Consider the following 18,904-nt stretch of genomic DNA (forward strand, 5'->3'; position numbering starts at 1 on the left):
TTTGAGTTTTGTTTCTCAAAGAGACACAAGAGTGCTGCTGGTGGTATTCTAGGGTTGTTACTAACATTTATTTCAGTCAATTTTTTAATCACTCTTTCAAAGCCTGCCTTAAAACACGAATATGTCTTTCTCCGCATTTATGTTAAGAATTGAGACTTGACCAGGTCAAAGAGAACTTTTTAGAACGGAATTCAAGCATTTGGGCCGAAAGTTCCCTAAGCATAGTATCCCAATTAATTAAGCCATTAATGCACTCACTCCCTTGTTGATATGGTATGGTATGGCTTGTGAGGTACGATACGGTACGGTACAATACGATATGATAAGATACGGTATGTTGTGGTATGGTATGGTGGTATGGTGCAGTACGGTATAGTATGGTATGGTGTAGGGCACGTAGGGTGCAATACGCTGTTTTATGTTCTGCATGACGGAAGCCAACGGTCACCGAAACTGAGCTAGATGGGGACTTTTTCTTTTAATTTGTACTATTCATCAATGGGAGAATAATAAAAGAAGAAAACAACAACAACATTCCACCAGTGTAATCAAAACTCTCCGAATTTCGCGTCGGCGTTCCACCAACTGAGCTACACCGACGGCGGCCCAATCTTCTGCTTTCGGAGGCATTTATAAGTAATGAAAGCAAACCTAGAGAATGTTCATCAGCGCCACCCTTGTCCATAGCAGCGGACGTAATACATCCGATAATACCGCCAGTGTCCCGTAGGAACGTCGTCGAACTGTGAGAGCGGAAACTGTGCGAGAGCCCTTTTTCTATCCTTGCTTTGGTTCTGCTTCCTGTCGGCTTCGTTGGCTTCGTTCGTTCTCAAACAACAATGAGCAGTTCATTAAAGCTACCTGTGCTTCTACGAAAGGCGACCAAACACTCAAAAAGTGAGATGTTAATTGCCGTCGTTAACCTGCTCATAACGTAAAATAAATTAGTGAACCTTTTATCGTTCCCAGGTAACCTGCATGTTTCATGTTATAAAGGATGTTTAGAGGGTGTCGCATTCCTAGGCCTCTCCAGTCTGTGGAAATTTTATTTCACAAGATTTTTATATATTAGCCTCCGAGTGTTCAGCTCGATTCGTGTAACTGAACGCGCAAGTCGGTGACGATCCGCATGCAACTTCGCGAGGCTCTACATCGTGTTCTATAAGCAGTTTCGTCTGCATAGGCGTATACACACCGATGAGCTAATAAAAGCTTTACTTTCGCTTCTGGTTGCGGGAATTGACAAAGCGCTACAGATGTGTATACAACCCACAGTGTACGAAGCTGTCGTTTATTTCCAGCGCTTGGCATGCTCAAATATACCTATTCAATTGAAGCATGCATTAGGGCCAAACATTTAGGAACAGGCATATGCTATGCAAATTCGATCAAACGAAGTAATCCGTCATTGCGACTCCATCTAAGTTTTATTATAGATGTGCACATTAACGACCGCGGCAAAAATGTTTAACAACGTTAATGACAAAGACACAAGATACAACAACTATGCCTTCGTTTTGTGTCCAATTCATTGAATGATAAGCCTCTCAAACCGGCTTTATTGTGCTGGTCATTTTTTTTAGTTAAAAGATTCGGGAAGTCTAATTTTGGACATCCTGTATGTACTAATGACCTGCTCATTTGCCTGCCTTTGTCTGCTCGGTACACTTGCAGAGATATGTGTGAAAGGTTGTGAGGGCCCAACGCTTGCTTCGTGCCTCGCTGGGAGGGGGCAGGCCCATACAAGTCAGTCTTCCGCCGAAATTAACCGAGCGTGCGAAACAATCGATTCCCGTAGGAAGTCGGGCTCTCATGTGTACCAGCAGCCAGCTGTAAAACATCGTGTTTTCTCTATCTTATCTACGTGCGCTAATGTCCTGTCAGCACCAGGTACGCACGTTATCACCTACCTTTCGTGTACCAACGGCCTCCTAACTAGCCACATGCCACTCCTGCTCACTGCTTGTGCCGTTGACATTGAGGTCACACTTGAGGACTTCGCTATTCGTCCGTTTTCTGAAACAGTTCAATGTTGCTTGAGAAAAGTTTGCGTAGTTGAAGTTTGCGGTGTCGTTGAAATACGTGGAACTAGAAAAAAATGCAGCTCCTGGTAATACAGTTTAGTCGGCATCAAGTTCATTGTGAACGAATAAGAGGTTATATTTAATTTAGGCACTAAAGAGATCTCAAAAAACTTATTTACATTTCCGCTTTATTTTTAATATCTCCTGTTCAGATATACCAATTCTTATTCCTTCTTTCTTGGAAAGATTAGTAAGTCTCTGTATATTCAATTTGATTTAACTTTTACACTTCAGGCGCGTGCCCTGTGTTTTATGCACTAGATTGCCCTCTTTTTCCAAACATATTCTTTGCTTGCTTCCGAAGTAGTGAAGTTTTTCTCAGCAACCACGTTTCAGCCTCCACTCAGCCGACTTCAGATCATTGGCGACGTGATTACTCGTGTTCCTTTGAAGTGTGTTTCTTGGGCGCGTGGATCGCATTAACAAAATTACAGCGCTTTGAGTAAGCGCTTCCTTGCTGATCTAGTTATGCGATATCTTTCGCACAGTATTCAGAGCCGCATGAACTTGATCTTGCTATTTCTTCTTATATTTCGAACCCAACTTATATGGTGATGAGGTAGGCGTTTTCTTTCTCAGACTTTAAACCCCCACGTGTCGTTGAAGCGTTCGTGCCTAATGCGTTATTTCTTCATTAGCTGGAAGGAATGCAGAGCGAAGGCTTCAGAAACCAGCGTAATTAAGGTTGCAGTTTTTTCTCCGTTTTTATGTGCACTGCGGTAACCTTTTAGATCGGAAAGTGTAAGAAGTGTGGCACAAGCTCTAATTGAAGTATTTGGAATGCGGCGAAATACATTCATGCCTTTTTCAATGTGACCGCTTTAGAGTTGCCACACCAAAACCACAGCGATATCTGGTGTAATGAAATTCGCTGATTATTCGAGAGCGGTCACATGACCTTCTAACGCCGTTACAACTTGTCCGCTCTGTCGTGAGAAACCTTTAGCTTCTATACTGGAACCTATATAGGGGATCGAAATAAAAGTCTGAAACAAAATGTGATACATGAAAATGTCGGCACAGTCAAAGCTTAGCGAGTGCCTGCTACTGCAGTCAGCAGTCTAAATATGTCGATTCGAAATCAAAGAATTGATTTGGTAACAGAGGTTGTTGCTGCTGCCGGACGGCGCCCTACAAGCCCAATTGAGGCTTTCGCGCGTCCGCGTCTTGTATTGTTTCTTTGGAGTGAATAAAGTATTTATTATTATTATTATTATTTATGGACGGACAATTACAAAGAAACTGACGCAAACACAAACAGACGTTTGCAAACTAAAGCTGCGACAAATGTAAAATGTAATGCCATCGCACGTTATTGCTACGGCGACTCACGCTTCCCCATAGTTGCTTTCTTTTTGCAAGATGCGCATAAGTGCTGGGGTGCGAGACAAAAACGAAAGGAAATGCGTAGTAGCTTTCTCAACCTGGGTAGGCACGGGAGCCAAGCCCTCAGGAGAAGAATCAAAGGGATGAAAGGGGAGAATAAAAATAAGCGAACGTCAAGTGAAACCTAGTACTTAAGACAGTCAAGGGTTGGATCAGCCCGCTTGTGCTCGACGACGCAACCTTGCAGTAGTCACATACATGCACATTGCCAACTTCCTTGCGATGAAAAGCAGGAAAGCAATCAGTTTGCTCTTATGCAAGCTTTGCTCCGACATTAGCAGAAGGAACATAAAGAACATGGTCATTCATTTCCACCAAGTACTGTATAATTCGGTAAGAAAGCCGGTACACATGAACACGAATAGGAACTCCTTTCAAAAGAAGTAAGCCCCACACGCACTTTTAAACCCTGCCGAGACTGATAAGCAGGATGTAATTTTGAACAATAGCAGTATATTTACCTCGAGACCTACTTCCTGCAACGCGTTCGTGAGATTTGTCTTTCAATTTTTGTGAATGATTACCCTGTAGAAATGACCACTTATTTGCGACATAGGTGTTTCGCATTACGCGGATATCGGACATGTTTCGTATGCGCCAAGATGTTCCATGAGTACCAACATATGCTATATATGCATTTATGTATCCCACGGTACCTCGCATATACGTGGTTGCGCTGGGACAGAAAAGCTTGGCTGGAATTAAAGAAAATTCTGAACTTTGTAATAGTCACCGTAAAATGAAAAACGAAGAAAATCCGAAAAACTGAAAGCAGGTCGTCAACCGGATTCAAACTAGCAACCTGACGATCAACGACTGAATGCGCTAACCATTACAGGATCATATGTTTTTTCTAACATGACATTTACTACACAAGCGTTTTTTTTCTTTCACGCTTAAAGAGGGAGATACTAGTTGCTTAAGCCAGCTGCACACTAAGGAAGGCCAAGGCCAACTGCCCTGTAACCAAGAAATAGTGCTTTGCCATCGTTTGCGCTACTGTTTCCCTTTTTTCTCTGTGGTTATCCTTTTGACTTAATCACGGATCACCATGCGCATTGTCCACTAAGTGTATTCCGAGTTGAACTGCGTCGAAAATGACTTTCCCGTTATGATGAGTGGCTTATGGCCATCGTTCAATAATCCTTCTTTGAATGGGCGAAGTACAGTGTCTGCCTACCGATTTTCTTTCTTCAGTGATAACTTGGCATTGCGTTCTCGCTTCGCTATTACCGCCTTAAACTACTCCATGGCGCCGGCGTTCTTTTTAATCAAATTTGTTCTTTACTCCGCGCTCAGTGAACTACCCGCTTACCTTAAGCAGACGAAAAGGCTAGAAAAATTACAGAACTGAAGTTTCTACCATAATAAAATAGGTTTCATCCGACCTAATCATCTAGTAGATGTTTTCTTCTTGTCTGAGCTGCAAGAGGAGAACATAATGACTTGAGCTTAGTCTTGGACTAAGTATACTGCAATGGAAAAATGCAATTTACTCCGCGATTTACTCAAGAGATTTATATAAACGATATTAGACAAAAAGTATTCATTTGCATGATAAAAATAAGATAAATTCCGCGGAAGGATGCGAAAGTATCAGCTCATTTCGAATGGTTTCGTCAAATCAAGCTTTACTTCGCCAGGAATTCTCTCAAGCATCAGAGATATAAGTTTTAATAAAATTAGGACTTAAACCCTTTGCCTATCGTTCCAAATTAAATTTCTGTGCTCGTTAGTGGCGGCAGTGTTTCGAGAGCCGTCTTAGGCCCTCTTTTATTTCTTATTTATATTAATGACCTACCTTCTTGCGTAACCTCGAATATACACTTATTCGCTGATGACTGCGTAATTTTTCGCGAGATTAACGACACTAACGACGTATGCGCTCTACAGAATGATCTATCTGCTCTATCTGCATGGTGCAACTTATGGTTAATGCAACTTAATTCTTCTAAATGCAAAGTTTTACGTGTCTCCCGCACATCATCTACCACAGGTGCATATTGTCTAAATAATACCATACTGGAGGCCGTCATGTCATATCGCTACCTCGGAGTTCTTATATCTTCCACTCTAAATTGGTCGCTCCATATTAACGTCATAATTAACAACGCTAACAGCATGCTAGGCTACCTACGCCGGAATTTCTCCAATTCCCCTACCTCCCTAAAACTCATGTTATATAAAACCCTTGTCCGTAGTAAACTCGAATACGCATCTGCAATTTGGGACCCCAGCTACGCAAATTCAATTAATGCACTCGAGCTTGTACAAAATAACGCCGCCCGTTTCATTCTACTTAACTTCAATCGTACTGCAAGTGTCACCTCCATGAAAAATACGCTCAACCTCCCACCCTTAGCCTCCCGTCGAAAATTTTCACGGTTATGTTTATTTCATAAACTTTTTTTACAACTGTCCCAATCTACGCGATGAATTGATATCTCCTCCGTCTTTCATCTCTCCACGGTTAGATCACGTTCACAAGGGCGGTATAACGTCGCACGAAACAAAAGCTTGTTCTCAGTCGTTCATTCCCCGTACATCAACAGATTGGAACCACCTTCCCGGATCGACAGCCTGCATTCAAGACATCCTTCGCTTCCGTAACAATTTAGCTAACATTGTATACTAAGGCTCACAACAAATGTACTTATCATTCTCTATTTCCTTTGTTTACTTTAGTTTCCTTTGTTTGTTTTCTTACCTTGCACTTACATATTATGCTTACTTCTTTTACTGAATTGTATAACCAGGAACATGACGCTTGTATGTTGAATTTTTGTTTTTGTTCTCTTTCTGTAATTTGTAACCACTCCCCTCTGAAATGCTTTTGGCCCTGAGGGTATCAATAATAAATAAATAAATAAATATAAATCAATCGTAATAAGAAAGTAAGCTAACCCTCTCTCCCGGCCGCTAAAATTTCCACTTCCAGAAAACAACTTGTTCCTTCCTTCCTTCGCTGTTACTGCATTTTATGCAGGAATGCAGTAGCATCGATATCATCACTTCACGGCATATATAATTTTTTTTACCGGCCCGTTTGTCGATCAGTCCCTACACCAGACAAGTTGTCAAAGTAAACGATATTTAGAAATTTTTTGTCTCACGGGCTATTTAACTTAGTACTTCCCTTCCGTGCACAAACGGAAGCCAGTGTAACGGTTTAAACACCTCGATTGACAACGCAACGCTTCGGTGCAAGTTTAGAAGGCGTTAAAAGTTTCTAGAGGGAATCAGAAATTAGTGGTATACGCTGAGAATTAAAAAGCGAGGACTGCATTGCATCAAACTAGCATGCAAAAGCGAAAACAGAGCTAACGGTCTCAAGGCCCGAATGAAGGTGTAAGATAAGAAAAAAAAATGGCAACGTCGAACAAACACAAAGAAAATAAGAGGAGTTAACAGCGGGCCAGAGGTTCTGCTGCAACGAAGGGACCTCGGGATTACCGTCGTATGTGCCGGGCCCTTAGCTGAAGAGCGACGCATTTGTCCTATATTGATGTTTCCACCACGTATTTCAGCCAACCGTCTGCGACCCACTTGGAAACTCGTTTTTAGAGGAAGCTTTACTGGTAGACGGATTTTAGCTTAAAGTTGACGTTAATCACGTGGTTACACTTCTGGACGACAGTATGAAGGAAGAGCGCTACGGTACAAAGCCAATGGCGTTTTTGTGTTTTAATTGTACTGAAAGTGAGTCATAGATGAAGTGTGAAAAGGCATGCGTAGGTTTCAAAACAGATGCTTGAGTATTAAGTAATAATTCCCGCCTATAAAACTTCCGCCCGATCATCGGATGCAATTGAGTGTGACGAGGGCGTGTTGTACGCGTGCAGTTATCACTTTTACTTGTCTGCTTAACCGCTCAACATCAAAGGGAAATATATACAGCAGCCGAGCATGAAGTGCGTAGCAACGCCGACCCAACTTCTTCAGACCGAACATAACAAATTTAAGAGACAAAAAAAAATGATCCGATGCGCCTCCCACCTCGCACACTCTCATGGTATGCAAAAAATTGGCGCCTGGTTACGAAAGAACCTTGCCTTGGTTTGTCGCCGTGTGCCAATCAGAGGCCGTTGTAACTGTGAGGTGACATTCACTGGACAAACATGCAATGTTACCTCCAGCCACCCATCAGAGTTTAAGGCGAAACCGTTTACGTCACTGCCCCGCGAAAACTAAACAAACTCCGAGCAGCTTACATTTGTGCGTGCAATCGCACGTGCGGAAAGAAAAATCAATCATGCTAATGGCTGAAGCGATATATGCATTGCTGCCAAGAGTCTCGAAAACTCGGGCTGAGCACGACAGTGGCGCGTCGGTGCACACAGAATAGCGGGTGCTGTTTGCACTGTGGAAACACAGAGTGTGAGCGCCTGTGGCAATTTACGGTGAAGTCATTACTCTGCCACGCGGCTAGGCCCTCACCTTCTAAAAGACGAATCGCAGCCGCAGTTCACGCAGAACTTTGGGGAGTGCAGGCCGTGTTTGCGGTTGAGACCTCTTGCTTTGCCCGTTCGCATGATTAATTTCTTCCGAGAGTCGCTGCCACGTGCTTCGCCGCCTAGTTTAACGTCTTGCTTGTTGCTGATCGCATAGATGGTAGTGCTTGAGAGTACTGTGAGATGCGGCAAAGTCATTATTTAAGAGCCAAGGGGAAGACTTATTTATTGAAAGAGGCAGGCAGCTCTATTCCTTCAAATTCACAGACACAGAAAGCTCACCCTGACTTTACATATGCAGCCGCTTTAATTTTTATTGTATTTTCAAGAGCTCTAAGTTATTTCGTCGCGCCTACAGCTAGAAAAGCGCGTAGTGCACAAATCTATGACAGTGAGAACACAGTCGCTTCCTCATTTTAAGTGAAATAAAACCCAACAAAGTGCACAACAGTGCGCTTTGGTGCACAGCATATTTCAACCAAATCGTAATGTGCAGAACTGCACTCTTTTGGGGGATTTTGTAAGCCTTTAAATTAAAAGAGTTCATAGATTCTGCCCTGAGGTTTTTTTTTTTCTCGGACTTTTCTAAACCTTAAAATACGCTACAGCGGGCGCGCTGTCTTCCTTTACCTATCTTGTAGTTATCACTTCGTTCTTTAGCAAGAGATGATAGCTCTCTTCGAAAAAAATGGGCTGCCACTAAAGAATGGGCATAATAATCCGCCTTTACGTGGTAGCCGCGTGAATTTACGTACAGCTTCCGCGTCCTAGGTGGTCACAGCTTAGCGCAGAGATGCCACACAGATCGTCTGACAAATTTCCATCATTCGCTCTGACTGCGCTTGTTATTTGCGTCCTTCTGAACGGCGTTTTTTTTTTTAAAAAATAAGCTGCGCTTTATTCCCACACCACAAGAGCCGCACCTCACTCCGGTTAATCACTTACCTCAAGCTAGAATCGTTTTGCTCTGTATTTGAGTAAAAATAAAACGAAAGAGTGTCTTCAGTCATGGCCGCAGTGTAAAATCTTTCCGTCTTCCTCGCATCAACTAATGAAATGACACTGATATTTCCGTCCTACTCTAATAATAAAACATCTTTCTTTACATAAAGAAGCATTTCACGGCACAGAGTCTGCGTACAGCTCACCTTGAATTCTGAGGCGGCGTTTCATGTTTTAGCTTCACTCTCCCTGTGTTTCCTTGCCTCCTGTCAGTGCACTTTGTTTTCTTCTATTTCGGGGCTTGAATAAATATTTAGGCTTACCTTCATTGTTTTTGTTTTGCCATTTTATCTTACGCAAATTAATCTGAACCGGTTTTCGAAATATATCTGTCTTCCTCATTTAGTAACAATTTTACAGAGCAGCTGCTGAGTAGCGAATGGCGCCCGGTGATTTACCATATCACGTGACCACCACCACGCACGTGCAAGGTTCCTGCCACAGATGACATGACTGCTTCACATTTCCGATCGCTTGGATTTTGAGAGCTATGATTTCGAATTGGTCTGATCGATGATAAAAAGGAGAGGTCACAATACGCGAGGAGTGGTTCGTAGGCCACAACCGAACAAAGGGTGACGCAACTGCTGGCAACATCTTAAGCCGTGGCGAGGCGAGAGCTCATAATCACACGGGTCAGGCATTTTAGGAACCCCAGGTGCGCGGTAACTATGGATTACTACTTATTTTAATTGTTTCCAATTTTTTCCTTTATAAATATTGTTGAAGACACAAGAGTTCTCATTTTTCCCTTTGGTTATTGCAATGTCAAGATATTTGGCGTTGTAAAATTAGTTTTCCCTCCTACAGGTGTTACAAAAAGCTAAAGGACAAAGTTCTCTTTCCACTCGTCATTTTCTGTAATGCGCAAGGCTTTCATAAAAAGTGGCAGAGAGATATTAAGAGCGGGAAAACAAGCGCAGCCTTATAAGGGGCTGGTAAACAAGGACTGAGACTGACGTGCAAATGGATTTACGATGAACAAACTGACACAGACGTTTCAAGTCAAACAAAGTGAATTTCTCATAACTTCATTCATTCATTCATTCATTCATTCATTCATTCATTCATTCATTCATTCATTCATTCATTCATTCATTCATTCATTCATTCATTCATTTCATTTTATTTGTTTTTCGGAATATGACGTACACATTGTGAAAGGGGCCAAGAAGAAAAGCCGTTCCTTTACAGCTTGAAAAAAATCTTGGTCCCCCTGGCATTGACGGCAACGAAGCAACACAGTCCAGAAAGAAATGCACAGAACAAAATGTACAGAAATATACAGAAACAAACAAATTTATAACTTGACATTTTTATGAATGATATGGCGACAAGCTCATGTCACGGTCGGGGAATAAAGACAGTTATAATAAACAGTGGCGAAATATCTCTACATCAGTACTGAGTGAATATAAAAACACATACAGCGGCACTATCAGAGGAAGATGGCGCTGACTTTCTCGTGCAACATGGGTATCGTTATGAACAGACGAGCAACATCTGAAAGAGTTCGCTGCGTTGTGTTGAATGAGCGACACGGAGCGCCATGACCTCAGCTCTCATGGATTAAAGACCGCCTGCAAATGAAAGTGTAGGTTTCTGGCTTTTCTGCACCAAAGACATATCGTGCTTGGGAGACAGGCAATAATATCTACTCTCTGCAATGTACTTTGCAATATGTACTGATTATGTTTGTCCTTCCAGAGAAGGTCAATTGTTAAAAAAATTAAGAACCTCGTCAATGCTATCATAATGAATAATTATGGCGTGGAACGTGCCTGCTGCTGGACACCCAGTAATGTAGAAAAATTTAGAAGACCTATTTCGCACCAACAGCTGCCGTTTGTTTAATTATACCTGATGTTTCAACTAATATGCTCTGCATTCTTAAAAAAGGCTTAAAAATTAGCTTATTTTTAAAATAGGCTTCTGTAAGATCACTTTTCGGTCACACGAAAGCAGCGCAAACTACACAAAGGACGCAGAAAGGGGAGACGAGACAGAGGCGCTGTGTCTCGTCTCCCCTTTCTGCGTCCTTTGTGTAATTTGCGCTGCTTTCGTGTGATGGAAAACCAACTAGCTCGTGATGTGTTCTTCAAGTTCATTTTTCTGGCATATCATTTTAAGTGGCATACAGAATCAGAATAGAGCTACGATGTGCTGATTAGTAGCCGGTTAAATAATATTGCGTAGTTAACTTCCTAAAGAATAGAGTAAGCCTCCGTAATTTTTAGAGGTGCCAAGCCTGTCGTAAGCAGCATTCATATCAATTTTTAGAATTTCTGATAACAAAGTTACTTTCAGCCCTGCTGCGTAACAAATTTTGGTTACTTCGACGAGTTATTTTAACTGGAGGGCATGATCTATCTGCAAGATTCTCGAAAGTGCATGTATTTTGGCGCGATGTAGAGAGGACTTGTTGGGCACTGATCCGCGGATAACTACATTTTTGAAATTCTAAAACCTGATATGGATTTTAGAGTGGGCGACACGCCCCTCGGTAATTAAGGAGCTGACAGTAATAGTTAAGAAGATAAGTACCCAGTTTAAGTTAACCAGCCTACTAGCTAGTACGTCAAGCTGCGTCCTTATGAGCTACGTCGTTGACCGGAAGACGCGCTCTTCTAACTAAAAGGTCCCTTTTTTTTAATTACGGCACGTCCTAGGTGAAACAACTGGTATTCAAAGAGATGCTCAGATTAGCTGCTGGCTATAAATAAAAATGAATAATTACAAGCGGGTTCCATGTAGAAGCAACAACGTGTATTTTGTATGTCGTAAATGCATGACACTAGACGTTTAGACGGTTAATTTTAACAGTCAGAGAGACCCATTAGGTATCTTCAATACGTCTACCAATCAGTCACTTCGTTAGCTACTGTCTTCGATCTTTTTCCCACTGTTTCTGTATTCAAGGCAATTTGGCTTAGGCCTGAGGATTGGTTTCAAGTAGCGCTGCCATTAATTTCGCCCGCCCATTGAAGCTCGTCTTCACAGTCGCTATTGTACTTTAATCGCCCTTTGAACAGCGTTAGTGCCCTCGCCGCAGAGTTCAAGCGGCTCAATCTCTCCTTTATCTCTGCTTTTATCGTTTTATTCCTCCTATTTTACTTCCTGGGCATTCTTCCACTCTATGTGAAGGGTCAAATTATTTTTAGCTTTCAGAGCCCTCATATGTCTCGCAAAAAAAAAAGGTAGATGACACAAACTATAAGACAACATAAGAGCACTGCTTTTGTTGTGTTCTTATTCTTAAGCCGACTGTGACATTTCTTGCTTTAGATACATGCACCATCTCTTACCTTACTCTGGTTTTTATAACATGATATTTTTAATGTTTGCATTTTGAGCTGTGACAAGCAAAAATAATATTTTCAAACGAGAAATTTCATTTATGGCTTGAAGGTGGTTCAAAAAACTTTGTATTGTGCTGTTAAGCTTTTGTGGGTGGATATGAGGCCATGAAACAACTTCTTCATACGGGATAGTAGCACTCACCTAAGCGCGACTGTCAGTTAGGTTGAACTGGCTGCGAAAACAAAGGTTGAATAGTACAATTGTTTTAATGTCGTGGCCGTCGCTTAGACTAATATAACGGTGTAAAATTAGACTAGGCTGCAGGGAGTTATAAATGCAACTCCAGGTGAGAACTGTTTGCTGTATTTAATTCACTACCGTAAAGCCTGTTTTTCTATGGGCTTGTGTAGTATTAAGCCTGTTACACTACTGATAATTTCATAGATTACTTAGGTCCCATGAATAGCACTCAGCAAAACGTAAGGGCCAAACAATCAGTCAAAAATATTTGTTCTGACTGCTGTCGGTGAAAGATTCGCAATTCATGCCATGAAGACCACAACGACGCAAGAAAAATATTGCGCTCAAGTATTTTTTTTATTTGAAAACAGAAATTAATACAAGCAAACTATGTACAATGGTACTGGACCCATAGCCGAAGCTAGTGTTTGCCCGTCGCCTTGAAGTCCTCCAAACGAGCTCTGCTAACCCAAGTGCTTTGCGATTACCAAATCCCTTCTCTTCCTCATTCCAGAAACCACTGGATGCTTTTCATTCAACGCACCGATAAGAGCTAACGGAAATATTGAAACAGAACAAAAATCTTGACGAGGTTGGAAGAGGGCTGCCACGGTTATTTAGTATCAATAAAATTGCGTCTTTTCCCCGCGGTAACAGGTGTAGACGCATCGCAACTGTCGCCCCCGCTTTGAGAACAGTCCTACACAGACCCACTCGTATATCAGACTCCGATGCTGCTGGCACAGCCGCGTTTATATCAAGTGAAGTGCACTAGTTTAGCGCAATGCGAACGAGCGCTTCCAGTGGCCCGTTTCTGAGAACGCACACCCGAAATAGCCCATGTTTTCTCCCTAGGGTGCACTATGTCCAAGCTTTCAAGCGTGAAGTTCGGAGGTGAGGCATCCATACGACTGGAGATTCTTAACAACGCCCCAAATAGATTCAAAGTAAGCCTGGAACCCTTTGTTTTAAAGAGTCGTGTTTATTTGCGCCCAAAGAATGAATTCGTAGAGAAGACGGGGGTGTCCCACAAAGGGAAATAACCGTTTTTCTGAAAGCCCTCGCTCACCTAAACCGAACTTCCATGAAGGGCGCTATCCATAAGATGTCCATCTATGTTGAGAATATGCACGTAATAGTATTCAGTTTGTAAACCCATTTACGTTTTCTTGCTCTGTTCGGGAATGTGTAATAGCAATTAACAGGATAATAGCTCGAACACCTCGTCTGCTTGCCGACCTCGAAATGTAGCCACCTTTCATCACTGACACCTAAAAATGCATACCTTCACATATGTCTCCAAAAAAAAGCAACAGACGACTCATGACATATAGCATTATAAGTGCAGTCATTTTGCTTTGTCCTCATTGTTCTGACATCTGTCGCATTTCTTGCATTGTGGGCAGTAATTTTCTTTGCTCTACCCTGCTGTTAATCATACGCTTTCTTTATTATTAGCAATACGTGCTGTAGCAACAAAAAATAGTATTTTTTGACACATAAATTTGAGTTACAGTTTGGATGCAATTCAGGGGTACTTTGGATTGGGGTCCGCGTGATAGTACACATCTTCGTGGTAATCAAATATTCAAGGCAGGGCTGTTACTGTATTTTACCCGCTCTTTTGGCACAGAAACCGATTAATCTTGTCACCTCAGCGGTACCCTCCCGTCTGATGACTAAAGAGGCGATGTCGTTTACGCATGCAAACAAGCCAATTTTCATCGTTATTTTGCATGGGTATCATAAAATGTAGTGTCATTAGCACGCAAGTTTACAATCCATGGTATAAATTTGCGCAGCATAGCTGCTCGGTAGCTTCGGTATTTCCCCGAAGTGATGGTCTCCTGGTAGAACATCCGACAGGCATTCGGGAGCGGTGCTGTTGTGGTAGGGCATCCGCCTCTCATTCGGGAGGTGCTGGGTTCGATCCGCAGTGCCACCGGAAGCCCATCGGCTTTCTAATGGCTACTATTTCTGGAAAGATGTTGATTAATAATGAAAGCTGGTGACCTATTGTCTGCTTCCCGCGCATTCTGGTAAGAAAAGAACTGAAGCGCAACCAAGACGTACACAAGAGAGGACCACACAGGACTAGCGCTAAACTTCATCTAACTTTATTCACTACCAGCGCAGCAAATATAAGAAAAACCAGGACAATTGAGATACCAGTGTCCACACAACACTATCTACAGAAACGTTCAAGATACGCCATTTCCGATTTGAACAGGCTAACCGACATGTCGCTAACACAAAATACAACTCTCTTTCTTATATGAAATGCTTCCGAAAGTTCCCTTTACAAGGGCAAAGGACAGAGGCAAGGCAACTTTTGGAAGCATTTTATATAAAAAAGAGAGGTGTATTTTGTGTTATCATTACGACGGTAAGCCTGTTCAAATCGGAAATGGCGTATCTTGAACATTTCTGTAGATAGTGTTGTGTGGAAACTGGTATCTCTCTGCACGTGTCCTGGTTTTCCTTATATTTGCTGCGCTGTTAGTGAACAAAGTTAGATGAAGTTTAGCGTTAGTCCTTTGTGGTCCTCTCTTGTGTACGTCTTGGTTGCGCTTCAGTTCTTTTCTTACAACATGCACCATCTAGGCCAATAAAAATTTCTTCTAAACCGTGCATTCTTGTAGCCTTTTTATTCACGCATTTTCCCTCTCTTGACGCACGCCCACACAGTAGCCGTTTGTAACGAAGCTTGCGGAATGTGATTCTATTTTTAAATACAATTAACTCGATAACCTCTGCAGAAGTACGCTTGTAACAGAGAAGATTTTATATTTTAAGAACAGTGGGAATGCGTGTTCCTATCGCGATCTGTTTCCCATGAATCGAATACATTTCTTTTGCAGAACACACAGCTTTTCAAGATTACCCTTGCCTGTGGTGAGCCATACTAAAATGCAGTAGTGGAAGCGAGAGAAAATCATCGCGTAAATAAAGTTTTTCTTCAAACCAACGTGGCAAAATTGACTTACTGAGGAGACCAAGGGTTCATTAAACATTTATACGCAGTTTTGTAACGTGATGCATCTAGGTCAGGTGTTCAAGACAATACAGTCCCAAGGACTTATGCACATCCACTCTAATTATATGATGGTCCTTAAAAGCTAACTATATATTTCTGTCAATTACTTTATTCCTTCTTCGTAATATTAAACAGTTGGTTTTTTCTACGTTAAGGATTAAGTTGTTTGAATATAACCATGTCGACAGAACACGAAACCATTCATTTGCCGTACTCAACATATTACGACCACTGAAAAATAAATTTGCATCATCTGAATACAAGATAATGTTAGGTGTCTGCGGTATTATTAAAATATCGTTCATATATACAAGGAACCGGAACGGGCCTAGAACTGAACCCTGTGGCACGCTATCTTTTATTACTTGCAAGCTTAATTTAAGGTTATCGAGTCCTACGTACTGGAGAAGATTCCGTAGTAACTTTTGATCAAAGAGAGTCCACTGCCAGGAATATCGTCTTTCCGGTTTGTTTTAAAGGAGGTCATGGTTTATGAAATCGAAAGCCTTTTTTTTAATCGAAAAGTATATCTACAATGTAAAGTCGGTTTTAAATATTTGAAATTATTTTTTCTTTAATGTTCAACATAGCATATTGAACCAATTTACATTTCTGGAATTCGTATTGCGAGGGTTTGATCACGCCGTTGTTGATTAAAAAACTTCGCAGTTTTTTGTTCATTGCATGCACCGCTATTTCTGAAAACAGCGGAAGGAAGGATATAGAACCGTGGTTTCGGAAATGTTCTTGTAGCCTCCCTTGTGCACCGCGCAGACGCGGGGAATTTTCATTTTCTCAGGAAACAAACCATCGCGCATGATGCAAGTACAGACGTGCGAAAGAGGTAAGCTTAGAAGATTGGCTACTGCTTTTGATGACCGAACTGCTATTTCATCATACAAACTTGTGCAGCTGTCTTTAGCCCCTTTAAGAACGAATTCATCGGCGTAGGGCGTAGTCGGGAAAAAAAAAATATTTACTCCGCTAATCGATCATCAAAATTGAATTAAATTCAAAAAGCAAATTTATTTTATTTACTCGCGCACAAACATAATCGCCAGTGCATGCAAGCGAACTGCCTTGAGTAAAAAAACAAACTTCAAATTAATGTTTCACATGCGGGCACAGCCTGCTGTATCTTTTTCTTTTATTACGCGTGAAATATATGCTATCCCCGAGGTATGCACTATTAAGCCATAAGTTTCCTAATAATAAGGATTATAAAAGTGGCATTGTTCTTTTCAAACTTGTGAGCAGAATAAGAATATTCCTAATAACAGTCGAGAGGTGGCGGTGCAGGAAAGAGCGTGAGCCGACAGGAAACGGTGCCTTTACAATTTTTTAAATAAAGCGGTATAATTAACCCTTTTTTAGGGCGTAGTACATGCGTGTAGCACTGCCTCGCTGTGCTTTTCCAGTAGGCAAACAAACAACTGTACTCCAAACGACCACTTTTTTGTGCTCTACCATCTAACGCGCTCTTTAACAAACAATAAAGCATGTTTTCATTTTTCACTATCAGGTGTCCTGTTTAGGCATGAGCGTCTGTAAACTAAAACTCGGCGCAATTTAATACCCCCCCCCCCCCAAAAAAAAAAAACGACGCGAAACGATCAATTCGTGATTCCTGCAGAGAGTACAAAGTTTCATGTTTCTAAAACAGTCCTTATTGATTTGATTACCATTATAGAGAAATTTTACTGCGGTCTAGGGTTGTGCTTTTCAAAAAAGGTTGTCACGCTAAATTATGCCTGTCAGCCCTTCCGCTAAGCGACTCGCTCGCGGCATGAGCCTCAGTAGTGCAGTTCTGCAAATGGATATGGAGGTTTTCAAGCATAATATACGTACTTCGCCCTTTTAAAGTCGGTACAATTCACAAGGAAAGGTCGTAGACCTCTCGTCTCGACAGCGTGACAACCCGAAGCTGAGCAAAGGTGACGGCCAAAGCTATACTGATGACGAATTCGCTTCGATGTGGGCACCAGCATATTACAGTCAGGCGAACAACAGTAAGGGTTGTTCTAACGCTGTTATAATAATATTAGACGATGTCAGGTGCTCGCAGCGAAGGTGCCTTTCGGTTTTGCCGCCCAGACTCCTTCAAGCTGAAGACCCGCGTAGAAGCCGCTTTTACCGGAGCTCGTATCTTGACAGCTAGTCACTTTCCGCGTGATGGCCTAATTAGTTAACCCCACTCCCTTTCCTCTGTCGTCCTACAAAGTTTTCTTAGTTCCTCGAACTAAAACTTCGCTCTTCCTGTGGAATACCGCTAACTGGAGTAGCGGGCTACTCGAAGAGTTATGGCCAGTCAACGCGAAACGATTTAGCGAGAGAGGAACAGCGCCAGAAAACTCCCCGAGTCGTACATGTTCCGGTTCAGTGGCGGTCATCCACCTCCCCAGCATCCCGTCTCGCCGGGGTTAAACATCCCAAGCGTGCTCTCCCTCCCCTCCCAGAAAGGGACGTGGATTCGGAGTTCATCGCAAGCATGTCGCGCGGTGAACTGCCGTGTTCCGAGAGGGCTCAGTGGTTCTGATCGGTCAGAGAGAGGCGGACAAAGCGGAACAATGGCCGCCGATTTCGCTCACAGAAAATCATGGCAACAATTCACTACGCCGACAATTCCGCATTGTCATAAGCTGAGTGAATCACAGAATGTATGAAAACAAAAATTGAGAATAATTACTCGAAGGACGACGACCAAATTTTCACTTCAGTGAATTGTATTCTAAATAAAATAGACCTCTATTTACTGTACAATGCTTCGGGGCACTTTTTTCACGGTGTCACGAACAATGGACCATTAAAGAATAATTATGAAAACATAAAACAAAAAGCATCCATGAAAACAGGCCTTGCATGAGCTTGTTTATTAACATTTCTACAGTTACTTCATTGCATTTAGAGGCTCAAATTACAAAAGATCTCCCACTGAAAGATGAATGACTTTTTCACAGTTGAAAAGAACAAGTTTTCAACCAAAAAAAAGTTGTGTTTATTTTAGCTCATTGCGTGCACTGCAATGCGATAATGTTGTCATCTCTTGAATGCCGTCATACGACCTTACTACATTCAAGAGCGTCATAGTGCGCAGCACTTTTATACAGCATACAACTTTGTTCGAGCAATTATAGCGCAACCCGTGCTGTCTGCTGCGCTTAATAAGGCCAATATTTTTATTTTATCACATCGCACTAAAACTTATTAGCAATACGCGGTTCATATACGATGTCAAAGATTAATGTGCTAAATAATTAAAAGGAACTCATATAGATTCAAGTGATTTCAAAAATTTTGTTTGGATAGTTCTCTTATATTTTTTAACCTCATCTCCCATAGCTTTTTATTTTTAATTTTCTCATACTTTTTCTTCAGCTGGGAGCTTTAGTAACGGCTTTCTGTCT

Source organism: Amblyomma mixtum, chromosome 1, assembly GCF_055824585.1.
Source record: "Amblyomma mixtum isolate Tamu chromosome 1, ASM5582458v1, whole genome shotgun sequence".
NCBI classification, from domain to species: Eukaryota; Metazoa; Arthropoda; class Arachnida; order Ixodida; family Ixodidae; genus Amblyomma; species Amblyomma mixtum.